Here is a 13240-nt window from a genome sequence, read left to right as displayed (position 1 = left end):
TTTATAAATAATTTCGAGTAAATATTTTTTTAAAACAGTAATTTTAAAAAAAACACGAAACTTGTAGCGTCTTCCTACCTCAGTGGATACAAATCGATAGACTTATGTGCCACATTCGTGTTACGTCACGAATATCATCATTAACCGCCGAGCACAAAAAACAAAATATATAAAATAAAAACTGCCCTATAATCTACTGGGCTAAGGTCTTCCCTTCCAAATCCTACCCCGATATCATATAATAAATACAAATTACAGTACAATCTGTGAATGTTGAACTGCTAGGCTATGGCCTCCTTTCCCTTTTTGAGGAAAAGGTTTGGAACTTATTCCACCACGCTGCTCCAATACGGGTTGATGATATACACATGTGGTAGAATTTCACTGAAATTAGACACATGCAGATTTCCCCACGATGTGTTCCTTCACCGTCAAACACGAGATGAATTATAATCACAAATTAAGCACAAGAGAATTTAGTGACGCCTGCCGGAAGTTGAGCCCACTATCTTCAATTACGATACTCGTGTACTATCCACAATCTCGACTCTTAAGCAAACTACTAAAATAATTAAGCTTTTTTCCACACCACTAAATAGAAAGACCAGCTTTTATTTAATTAAACGCAAATTAGCTCGACGCGGGCTGGAGTATCGTAACGTTGCCATCAGACTTCTGGAGCTCGTCGAGACCGTTGTAACTGAGAGCTCTCTAATTAAACTGATTTCACTTTTAAATGTAAATAACATTAATAAGAGATTAATACGAGTATTTGGTTAAAAAATTCTAACAAACAAAATACATTTACAATTTAAAAGCGAAAACTCGCGTTGAACGCACCAAAGAGGTTTATAATGAAATTGCAGTTATGTAGCAAAAGAAATAAGATTAAAATATATATTTAAGTTCAGTATGAGCATTAGTAGTTAATTTTTTGGTATATATTTTCATCTTTGATAGGAATTCGTGCAGTCTTCCTGAGGTACCCCCGCACCACCTTTATCAGTTATTCTACCGCTGGATAGCAGTAATATATATGACTTTTCCAATTAGAAGAATGAGCCAGCGTTATTGAGATTTTATTATAGAAGCATCACTGAGACAGTAGTTGTTGTTACAAGTTTGCCTTTACTTGTGTTTATACAATGTCACTGTTTCTATCAAAACAATCAATATTATTACGAGTATATATATATACATATACATATATGTACAGAATATTGTTGTGAGTATACTGTGATGCCATTGACACAAGGGATGTATGTGTAACAATAACAATGGTAATGAGCGATCCTTTTTTGCCTACAATTGATAGGCAGACCGGCAAATGAACCACCTAAAGCAGTCAGCAGCGCCCATATTGGCACAGCACCTTAAGCCTTAAGAACTAAAACGTTACAGTGGCTCATTCACCCTATTATCCGGAACACATTAATAATATATAAGTATTTGTATTGGTGGTGGAATATGTGATATGTGGGTGGTACCCACTCAGACGGACTTACTCTACCAAGTATGTCCCCCTAATGCCCCACTACTGGGCCACGCTGCTTCAGTGGATGGTGGTGGATATGGCAGATTTTCATCCGTCACGCGAGGGTTTCCTTACGATGTTTCTTTTCACCGCCAAGTACGAGATGAATTATAAAGACAAATTATGCACGTGAAAGTTCTAAAAATTAATTCAATCATTTAAAACGATTTTTATTACATTTTAATGGGTGATTTTCATGAACATTTTTGTCCGTTTATTACGAACATGTGTCGCTACCATAAGTGAGTAATCTCATTCTACACTCCCGTATATGTAGTAGCCAATAACTGTCAATAGATTTTATGGACACGTATCGATGTCACGAATTAAAACATTAAGAAAAAGGCAAGTTTTAGACACTGCATTATGTCTTGTATAATTAGTCACGTTGAAGTTTTCACGTCTAATAGATATCTAACTAACTTTTTATATTATTTTTAAAGTAGAATATCTAAATATATAAATATATTTTTATTTAAAATTTCTAAAAGGAGAAATTATTTGTTGGATTTGTAAATTACTTAATATTTGTATTTGACATAATATTTTGTATTCCGCTATTGGCGGCGCTTGAAACATCAGTCCGGCTATTATATCTTGGAGCTCAAGTTTCCCTTCGGAATGTTTTGAACCGAATAGAAATACTAACTGTTGTCTCACAATATACTAACGACCCTATTATATATATTCACAATCATTTTCATAGAAACAGTGATAAACATTATAACAAAAAGTAAGGATAAATTTATAAGACCAAGTTTCCATCGCCGGGTCGATTTGACATTAACTTCACTTTCTGACATTAATGAAGTCAATTTTATGTAGTCCAAACATTTACTCCATTGTATTGCGTTTTCTTAAAGATAAAGTTATATTAAAAATACAATGAAATTTTTTTGTATTATGATTGTACCATGACCGAATGAGATGGTTGCGAGTCCAATTTATTGGACTTTAAGTGAACCAACCAACCCTCTCGTCACGCCAGAGCTGAAGGCAATAAGATGGGTTTTTATTTCCGAATTTTAATTGCAATTTCCGACTTTAGTATTAAAATTTACGGTGAAACTGTATGTGATGTAATACGTAAATGGAGTACTCGGTCTGTGCTAAAATGTTATTTGAATTCATCCTGCACTTGGCGAACATGGTGAATGCCGTGACAGAATCTGCACGTGTCGAGGAAATTCTGTGACATGAATAGTAACCAATGTGGTGGAGCGAACCACTTGATGCGCTTCCATAACCTCCTGAACAGGCGAGTTATGATGGTGAAAATTATTTTTGAATGTTACGAATGTCAGTCGGTGTATTTGTTTTGGTTTGGAATGAAATCAACTGGAACCAAAAAAGTTGCAAAACTCTTGCATTTCTTAATTTAAAACTTGAAAAAGAACTGATTTCTCTACACATTTTTACAACAAAGGTTGATGGCGCATTGTCGATGTAAGAAATATTATATATATAATTTGCCTGTCCGCCTATCTATACCATAAAAAAATTATATTCAAATATTCACTAAAGATAAGTGCATATTAACCCTTAATAAAGATATGTATGTAGTGTACCGCTTAAATATCATATTTAGGTCACGAGAAAAGTATTCTACGTGTACTGTGAATGTTATATTTTAATATTTAAAAAATTAAATTAACAAACACGAGTATGCTTAGCTTTTTAATGTCTCTTATATCTGTACCGACGACTTTCATATAGTCGGACTCGTTCGCTAAAATTCCGCACCGTCATTTAACTAAAATTTTTCAATGTTTTATTATTTTATTAATTATGACAGCTGTAGCCGTAACTATGTCTAGCTATTAAGATTCTAAAGAAACAGTCTGTTGCAGACTTAGACACATGGCCTATGTTTCTTACTTCCTTTTTGGTAGATATTTACTTCTACAAAAAAACGCTTTACTGTTATTTTTTGAAAAACTAAACTCGCAGGCTTGTGATGACGTTGGCAACTCATAGTATTAGCAGCATAGTATAGTAATTACAATATTTTTCGCAATGAAAACGAGTAAAGATGGCTACAAACACCAGGAGCCCACACTTCGTCTACCTCGCTGGGCTCAATTAGACTTTAATATTGCTTTATTATGTTTCGAATACAAACGTCATCAAATCACGAGCGGATTGACTAATTAAATCACGAGCATCGTCGGTGGAACTGAATAACAGTCCGAGCTCAGTTAGAGTTTTACGATCCCATGAGAAGATTTTACTGCGACGCTCGGTCTATGTACAAGCTTAAGCGACTTCCTTATATGCTATGGTATGTACTGTTTTATATAACAACTTGTAACTTCACTACCCGCATCTTTGAGTACATTGGTGTTAATAAATTTTAGTATTCGTACCTTTGTATTGTTCATAAAGATGTCCCGTCGGGTCCTCATAACGTGGAAAGGAAACTTCAATGTCGTTTTATCACGCGCCTTGTTTAGCGTAACGCCTGCGGCGGGGTGTGTGCTCCCGCAGAGGGCGGAACGGTGAACTTTTAACGCAACGGAGTTTCCATCTTGTTCATACCGCTAAAGGGCATTTTCACATTGCTGCAGTAGCTAATGAAGAGCCGCTATTTTTAGCTCTACGACCGCTTACAAAATTTTCTTCCATCAAAATAAAATTAGCATAGGATGTTATTTTCATTTTAAGATGGACTTTTTTCACTTTATAATCTTAATATTTTTATTTATAAATTTTAAACCTATTTTCTAACTATAGCTTTTCATTGCGTAAACAAAAAACATATCGCTTTGATATTCAGGTACTTGGACTGTTCAAATAAATATATCGTTGGAATTTTATAATAAAAAAATGCTTTGATAATAATTACGAGAGCGGAATGAAGTCGCGTTGTAAAAATTCATTTCAAAACTTTATTCATTATATAGAGCACGAGTACAAACACTCCGTCGCCCTGACCGCAGCAGCCGATACTGCTGTACTATACATATACTTATATACATGTTATGTCAGCTTATATTGGCACCATTCGCCACTTTGTTTGTAGCGCTTATTAAAATAGTTTCCATTAAGCGCAGTGCTACCTCTTTCTATGCACGTATGATTCAATAAGAGTACATTTAGAACCGAGATGCTTCTCTACGCAGTTAAACCTAACGACATACGAGTATGTATTTATATGATTGATTGTTTTATTTAAATGTTATAAATGTTTAATTTTCTTTTTTCAGATCCAGAGCAGCTTACATTGTATTAGCTGTCCGCCAGTGCTACAACCAGGTAAAAATAAATTGTTATTATCATTAGGACTAACTTCTAACAGCAGTACTTGTCCGCCGATGTTCTGGTATCGGGTTAATGCCGATTAAGCTGAATGAATACTCACTGTACGTGAAATACGGACTTATACTGAATGAAAATGTATTCATGTTTGTATCTTCCCGATGCGGCACAGTGGAACACATCTTAATTCATTCCATCAACCCGCATCAGTGCTGCATGGTAAAATTATCTCAGTCCTTAGCCAAGTTACATACGGCCTTTTCCCAAGCTCACGTACGGTCGTACGAAATGTTAATGTTTAAAAACTGTAAATAAAAATGTTGTACATGCAAATGCATTTGATACCTTTAGAGATAGTAAAAACGTAATTACTTTTAAAATTTTTAAAACAGCGATTACTTCAATTGAGTGACTTTCGGAGCTTAGTTACAACTTAATGTACTCTTTGTTCATAAGTAATTAAATTGTTAACATACTGGGATAAACGTACTTCAGATATTGACGAGAATATAATTCCGTCATTTGCCGCGTTCCGTCAGACAGGCGTATTTTCAAAACAATAGTTGATATCAAAGCATTCATGATTCCTCTATTTTGGATACGTTTTACAAATAAACGTGTTATTATTATAAAAGCACCAAATGGATCGTTGCACTAGTGGCTCGTAAGGCTTCAAGTTTTTCGGACAATAAATTGTCCGTAACAGCCCGAAGTTAGCAGCACTTACAGTCCTTAAAGCCGTCGGTTCTTCACTCGAACTCTCTCCGGTCGCGTCAGGTTACCAACCCATTGGATAAAGACAGTTACTTGTGCACTGTTTACTGGTGTAACACATTGTGTTTACTGGTGGTAGGGCTTTGTGCAAGGTCGTCTGGGTAGGTACCACCCACTCATCAGATATTCTACCGCAAAACAGCAATACTTGATATTGTTGTGTTCCGGTTTGAAGGGTGAGTGAGCCAGTGTAATTACAGGCACAAGGGACATAAAATCTTAGTTCCCAAGGTTGGTGGCGCATTGGCTATAAGCGATGGTTGACATTTCTTAGAATGCCAATGTCTAAGGGCGTTTGGTGACCACTTACCATCAGGTGGCCCATATGCTCGTCCACCTTCCTATTCTATAAAAAAAAAAAAAAAAAAAAAAAAAAAAAAAAAAAAAAAAAAAAAAAAAAAAAAAAAAAAAAAAAAAAACTGTCTCGTGATCGAAATCAGGAAGACATCATTATCACATCGAGCTGCAGAACGCTGGTAATAAGACAATCTAGTCTTTTTCAATGAACAGCCGTATAATATTGTTTTATAATATGCATAGGTTCAGTATCTGTTATAGAAATTATATTAGAATAAACTTGAATTTGGAAACGTCAATTACCAAAGTCTATAAGCGACCTCGCACCGCTTGTAGATCAAGTCATAGTTGTAATTGGCTTCCTTCTGATCGCTTGCTGTAGCGGGTTCTGTAGAAGTATCAAATTGCTTAGTACACCTACAGGGCGCCTGTTGCAGCGCTGCACCGCTACGACACCTTTTTTTTTATAGAATAGGAAGGTGGACGAGCATATGGGCCACCTGATGGTAAGTGGTCACCAAACGCCCTTAGACATTGGCATTGTAAGAAATGTCAACCATCGCTTATAGCCAATGCGCCACCAACCTTGGGAACTAAGATTTTATGTCCCTTGTGCCTGTAATTACACTGGCTCACTCACCCTTCAAACCGGAACACAACAATATCAAGTATTGCTGTTTTGCGGTAGAATATCTGATGAGTGGGTGATACCTACCCAGACGAGCTTGCACAAAGCCCTACCACCAGTAGACATGTTGCTATTATTAATTTACGGCCAAACTTCCTTAAAGCGCTTATTGTTTTAATATTCAATGTTGTCCTACTAACACAATATCAATCTTTCATTTTAATTCTAATGATAAATATTTGACTCCACGAACTTTTTTGTATTGGTAAATACCTAATTCCAAAAAATAACCAGTATTCAATCATCTGAGATGTGATATACATACAAATACTATGAACTCGTAGCGGTAACGCGCGACGCGCCGGCCGCCGGTGACGCGTTGATCAATCAAAGATGATTGCGAGATGCAATCGAGTCGCGACTCGCGCTCTTCCGGCTCGACCTTAACACCGACGACACACATACGAGCAACTCCGACGAAGGTCTGTCCGGACCGCAAACCGTGGCAATGCGTTCGACTTCTCTTTTTTTTAAAGATAATAAAAGACTTCGCTTCGCTTCTAATCAACAAATTAACATTCGGATTTTTAATTTAATTCAAGCATTAAGCTTGTGTGGAGTGAGGATGTCAGAACAGAATGATTGTTCATTATAAGATTATAGACATATCGATTCGGTTCGCTTTAGTTAAACTGACTTAAGGCTGCGACATAGCTAGCTGTACACTATAGCGGGGCGGGCTATATCGTTCGGTATTTGTTCAATTACGTTTTTATCGCCGTTTCACGAGTCGGGTCGCGGTAATGCGAACGTATATTGCATACTTGGCTTCTGCAGTTAAAGCTTATTCGGAAATTATTAATTCTTTCTTAATTTCATGACGTCATTTATTGATATACAACGAGTGCCTAGAAAGAAAATGCTTAAAAATAGCAGACACATTGTTTATGTAATTGAACTGTATTGTATGTAATTTTATTAATTTGAAATGTGTTACAATATGATTAGCAATCTCGCAAAAAATAACCAAATTTTATTATTTATTAGAATTTTTCGTCTAGAATCTGGCGTCAAAAATAGTCTCATTAAAATTTGATCGACTTCATTAAATCCTGGCCGTCATTTTAAAGTATCAATAACAATAAAGTGAGTAACCTGAGGTAAACTTGCCCTTTAATAATTGATTGACTATAACTATTCCTAAAGTTTCCTACAAATATTGGATCGCATCGTAAATCAATACGGGTTACTTTTATTAAGGTTATTCTCTGTAGACGTTTCCTCGCGTAAAACCGATGGAAATACAACATTAATCAGGCGCAAAGGCCTTCGAAACTTCGAGACCAGCGCGCGGGGCGACCAGCGTTTCGTCAGGTGCGTTTTTATAATCGAATGTATGCGCTCTTTGATTGCTTACAAAGTTAGGCCAGGGCATATTTTATTTTTTTATTTTAGAGAGTAGAATGCTGTGAATTTTTCGGCGGTAAAAAATCCTCTACGCTCCGCTTTGCTAGCTGTACGTACATAATGAAAATTGACAGATCTATTGTTTTAGATTTCTCATTAGAGTGTGAGATAAATAAATCAATAGCACACCAGAATGAGAGACCAATTATAAGTCAATTACAACCGAAGGAATTATAAATTAGCACATAACAATATGACTCTTGAGATTATCAACAAAACAACAAAAAATTCCAAGACCTATTTTAAAGAGTTATTTATTTTAAGGTTTAGCAAACCATAAGATAAACTCATAAGGGTATTTGTAATAAGTCTTCTCGTCTCTAAAGGCCGACGCACATCTTGTAAATCTTTCACTCAATCAATTTAACAAAAACATCGCACATCGAAATAAAATCTCCAATCAATCCGACTGATCGCCGAGAGCATCAAAGAAGCGCGAACTATAATACTTATGGCGCAGGAACGCGTGTATAAGTCAATGCGTAGTTTTGCACATTTAGACTAAGAACTCACATAGCGATTCACTGATTCAGGAAAGAGATCGGAGTGGATTATGTGTACTTTTATGTTTTACCTATTATACATCAGGATTCTACAAAAAGCGGGCTCACGACCGCAGCGGGTGCGAGCGAGAATGGCTCCATTACTAGCGCTGCGCTACGTCAGAGCGTGCCGGAACTTACTATTAATTTATTGGCATTTCGATTTCAACTCAGCATAGGATTTATTGTTTCTTGTGTTAGTAATTACAAAGCGGTAAAAGAAGAGTAGAATATTTTTTTTTATATTAAATGTTGTTAGAATAGAATAGAGCTTCTTCATCGTGTGTGGTTCATTATTTTCTTTAAAAGTAATACAAGACAATAGTTATAATGGTGTTTATCGGTTCTTGACTAACCTCCGGGCCACGAATGTTCAACTCGTCTACAGTGGCGCCGGGAAACGTTGTCCACTCGATATTTTTTAAAGTTTAATTACTCGAAGTTAGATTACCTTTTTGCTTTATTAAGACGTTTATTATGTTCACAAAGGAAGATTTGGATGGGACACTTTTGAGAAATGCTTACACCGAATAAATTTAATTTCAAGTTTTCTACCTTATATAATAGTTTGTATGTTTGAATGCTCTTACCTCAGGAATTCTAAGGTCGGTTTGATTTTCTTGTATACGCTAGTCTGTCTGTCTTATTAACAAATATTGTAAGATAAGTACATAATATTAAATTTATTTAATATTACATTACGCTACGACCCGTAGAGGCAGTAACAGTAAAATTCGGTAAATACGGAAATATGTATGTATCAGACGTAATTTTTTATGGTATTGGTAGGCGGACGAGCAAACGGACCACCCAATGGTAAGTAGTTACCACCGCCCATAGACATTGGCCTTCGGCAATAATTTGTTGTGTCCTTTGTGTCTCTCACTCTTTAAACCGGAATGCAAAAATACTAATTTGGGATTAATTTGCTATTACAAGGTACTTGGTATAGGATCATACTACCCAAGCCGTTGAAAATACAATTTTATTGAATATTATATATTGAATGATTTACTTCTTAGACGTTCCAATAAATTTTATTTTGTCATCAATTATTCTATCATCTCCCCCCTGAGAAAAACCATATTAAGTAATGCAAGAAACAGCACAAATGTTATTTGGACGTAATAGAATGTAAAAGTATTTAAAATATACCAAAATGCAGAAAAAAATATATATGTAAAAAAAACGTTGCATAAGCCTTAAGAAATTGTAAAAAGAAGTATATTATAAGTAACACAAAGTAAATGACAAATAACACTCTATAAATGCCTGTTAATTTGACTCATACCTGGACTAATAACGGCTCTTCTTGATACGCGTTGTTTTTCGACACAGTTTGTTTACCTTCGCCGCAAACACGAGATGAACTATAAACACAAATCAGAATTTATCTTCGAGAAAGATTACCGTATTCAGACATCGGACAACTTGACTCTTACTACTAATATAGCGACAGTCGGTAGCGACAAATCTAAACAAAAGGAAAAAAAAATCGAATATTTATCATGTCAACTCAGTATCGTGTTATCAATTAACAGTGTGAGGACACGCAACGTCTTTACATTGTATTTACTAAAAGACTACTTAACAGAAGGCCATTTTTTATTTTTTAAGCTTTCGCTACTTCATTATGTTGAATATAAATTTTAATTAATCCGAGTAATGAATTGTAATGTACAGCGTCCTCATAAACAGGGCGCCGACTTCAAAAAGTTTTGTAGTACATTTAAAAACTTTTAATAAAAACACGCTTCGATTATTAAATCAGTTATGTAATAAGCATGTATTTTATCGATGTTCTGAAAAACGCTACTTTATTAAAATAACATATGGGGCAACCAGGTGACCTACCACGATATAATTCAATCACCAAGAGAGACTAAATCTGGGGTTGCTTTCATCCATCTCCCGCAGTGCAAGCGTCGACGGCGGTTTTCACGGTTGCATTACGAACACGTAAACGTATTTAATCACTAATACGAGTAAAATAGTCACAGCTTATATAAATTAATCTAAATGACATCTCTATATAGAATATAATTAATTATTGAAAATAGTACCGGAGTCCTAAGAGATTAAACATATATAATGAAAAGAGACGGAAAAAAACGGATGCTTGTCTCTGGAGAACGACATTTAAAAAAGTCCAAACAAACATACGCGTGTTACATAGCATAATATCATTTTTAAGTTACTTAAAATTCGTTTATATAACGTTTCAAACAGTAATAACGACTAATTACAGCAAGCTTTATAATAGTGAAATAGACACATTAGTCGCTCCGGTGGCTGCACAACGTCCGCCTGCACATTCGATGCGCTCACTGAAAGGAAATTATTAGGCAATTTTAGACACGTATTTGCCGTTTCCAATATGATACAAAACCTTTGAGTTAATTTAAACCTATCACCGGTCAGCTTTTATTTGTAAACTTAATTTATTTCCAGTTGAAGTCAATTGATTATAATCCTCCACGCGTACACTCAAATCACGTAACTATTGCGATTAACTTTTGCTCATTAAATATATTCACTAAATGAGTACTTAATAAAGGAAGGTTTATTCTCGCGCAGTTTATACTCGCTTATCATCAGATTAGTTATTTATGATACTTTGTGATACACAATTCTACTACCACCTAACTACATTATTCAGCTTTATTTATAAGCAGTCCAAAAATGATAACAATATCACGCATGATTTTGTACAAATTACTACTTCCGTTTAATACAATAATAAACTAAAACAAAAATATCCTGTATTCAAATACGCCGAAGCCATTTTGAATCGTCATGTTGTAAAATGTAATTAAATATATAATTAAAATGAAATAGTATATTTTCTCATTATGATTCATAGCAACGAAGTATATGATAAATAACGTGCTACACTCTAGACCGTGTCGATGAGACATCAGGCAAGCCAACGGTCAAACGTACCTATATAATAAATAAATAAATATATATATATACGTATGTGCCACATACATACAAGGGAGTAGAGCGGCAGCGAATAGGGTGCATGATGGCGTAGGAGAGCGGCAAGTCGTCATACGAATTAGTCTGAGCCCAAGGCGCGCCGGTAGAAGTTTCACATGAACATCATTAATGTTGGACGTCGTATCGGTTGCTCTTTTTTGCAGACGTAAAACGTCGTAAGCTATTACGAAAAAAAAATGCGGTCGGGGGACCGACATCGGGATCAAAGTTTCTTTGTGATATTTCTTCAACTCAAAACGTGTTTTAGAATGTAGATTTTTATTGATCATGCAATAAGTTTTACTTATCACAATTGTTTTCGTGTTTTAGACATTCATAGAATAAAGTCATTTAAACGATAACTCTAAGGTATACAAAGAGATCCATATTTGACATTCGAAACACTGCGAATTAAAATGAATTCATGAACAAATAAAAATATAGTTTGTCTTTAAAATGTAAAATATTTACATTAATGTAAGAAAGAATAATAACATTAACTTGCAATAAAAAGGGGTAAACTGTTTAGTATCATGTTAATTTATTTAGTCACTTGGATGCGTAGATTTACTTTACATATGTATTTATTTTAGATTAATAAATATTGCTAATGTATAGTTATACGTGAAAAAAACAATAAACATATATATTCTCTTTTTTTGAGTATTTTTTTAGGTTTGAATATATTATGTTTTTATCTTTTTTTAACTAATTTCACTTTTATTAGCACATCAACCGTATAAAATATAAATAGTAATAAAGTGAAAGAGAGGTCGCTTAGTACAGGCATAACGTAAAATTTTTGCCATTTCACTCTACTGTAACTTAGTTAAAGAACTTCGTTCCAATAAACAGCAACGCATTCGGCGCTGTAATATACTAAAATCTACCGAATGTATTGTCTTAATAATGGTGTATATTGCACAAAGATTCTCTCTTATCCTAAATAACAAAGAATGAATGAATTGTATATTCTATGTCATTCTTAAAACAACTTAATGTGTGAACATACATATTTAAACGATGGGACGTTGAGTCTATTATTAGTGCGTTTGTGTTATTATTGCGAAACTACAAACCAAACAACAATATAATTTAAAATAAAAGATTTATACGAGTATTTACACGATACGTTTACTCAGCGGGGCCCGGAAAAGTGTTGCTGGTATAGACACGATGGCCGTCTTCAGCGCGGATCAAAGAGGCTGTGGGGTCCTCGGTTCCTCTTGTGCCTGGCTCAGTTAGACACCGCGATTTTCGGTTAAGAGCTGTATTCTATTCTCTAGGACATTTTGGTTCTTAAATATATGTACATATTCGCCATGTAATAGGTAATCGTACAACACGGATGTACTCCTCTTTTGAATGTAAATAGCCCATTGTGTATGGGTGCGAGTGCGACTCTCCCTATGACTCAATGAGTCGAATGTTATAAACAATAACACTCGACTACTGATGTCACTTCGGGTCGCGGCAACTTTTGCGTGTGAAAACTCATTAAATCTAATATAAAAAGAAAGGACAGGAATTCGCTCGACGTTTAAAGATACTAGACCGAGATAGGCCAGTGAGATACCAGCCAGATACAACACGAGAAGCCCAAGTGGCTTCTCGTGTTGTATACACTGGTGTTGTTTGTTCAAATAGAGTCAGCACCAGACTAATGCGCTGAAATTGTGTTTATAGTTTATTTTATGCACAATAAAGTAAAACATCGTCAGAATACCCTCACGTCCCGAATTTAATTCAGCTTGCTCA

The 13240-nt window shown here is 35.1% G+C and overlaps 1 protein-coding gene across 2 annotated transcripts in view; it reads left to right on the top strand.

Moving 5' to 3' along the window:
- LOC126773709 (calcitonin gene-related peptide type 1 receptor) overlaps positions 1-13240 on the top strand; it is a 134033-nt gene that overhangs the window by 44207 nt on the left and 76586 nt on the right. For both annotated transcript variants that reach the window (XM_050494796.1, XM_050494795.1), the window contains exon 2: positions 4741-4789. The gene's annotated coding sequence lies outside the window, so the exon portion shown is untranslated. The remainder of the gene's footprint in view (positions 1-4740; positions 4790-13240) is intronic.

The sequence above is a fragment of the Nymphalis io genome, chromosome 15 (assembly GCF_905147045.1).
Source record: "Nymphalis io chromosome 15, ilAglIoxx1.1, whole genome shotgun sequence".
NCBI lineage: Eukaryota > Metazoa > Arthropoda > Insecta > Lepidoptera > Nymphalidae > Nymphalis > Nymphalis io.
The sequence above is the reverse complement of the archived record's forward strand: the minus strand, read 5'-3'. Positions and strand labels throughout refer to the sequence as shown.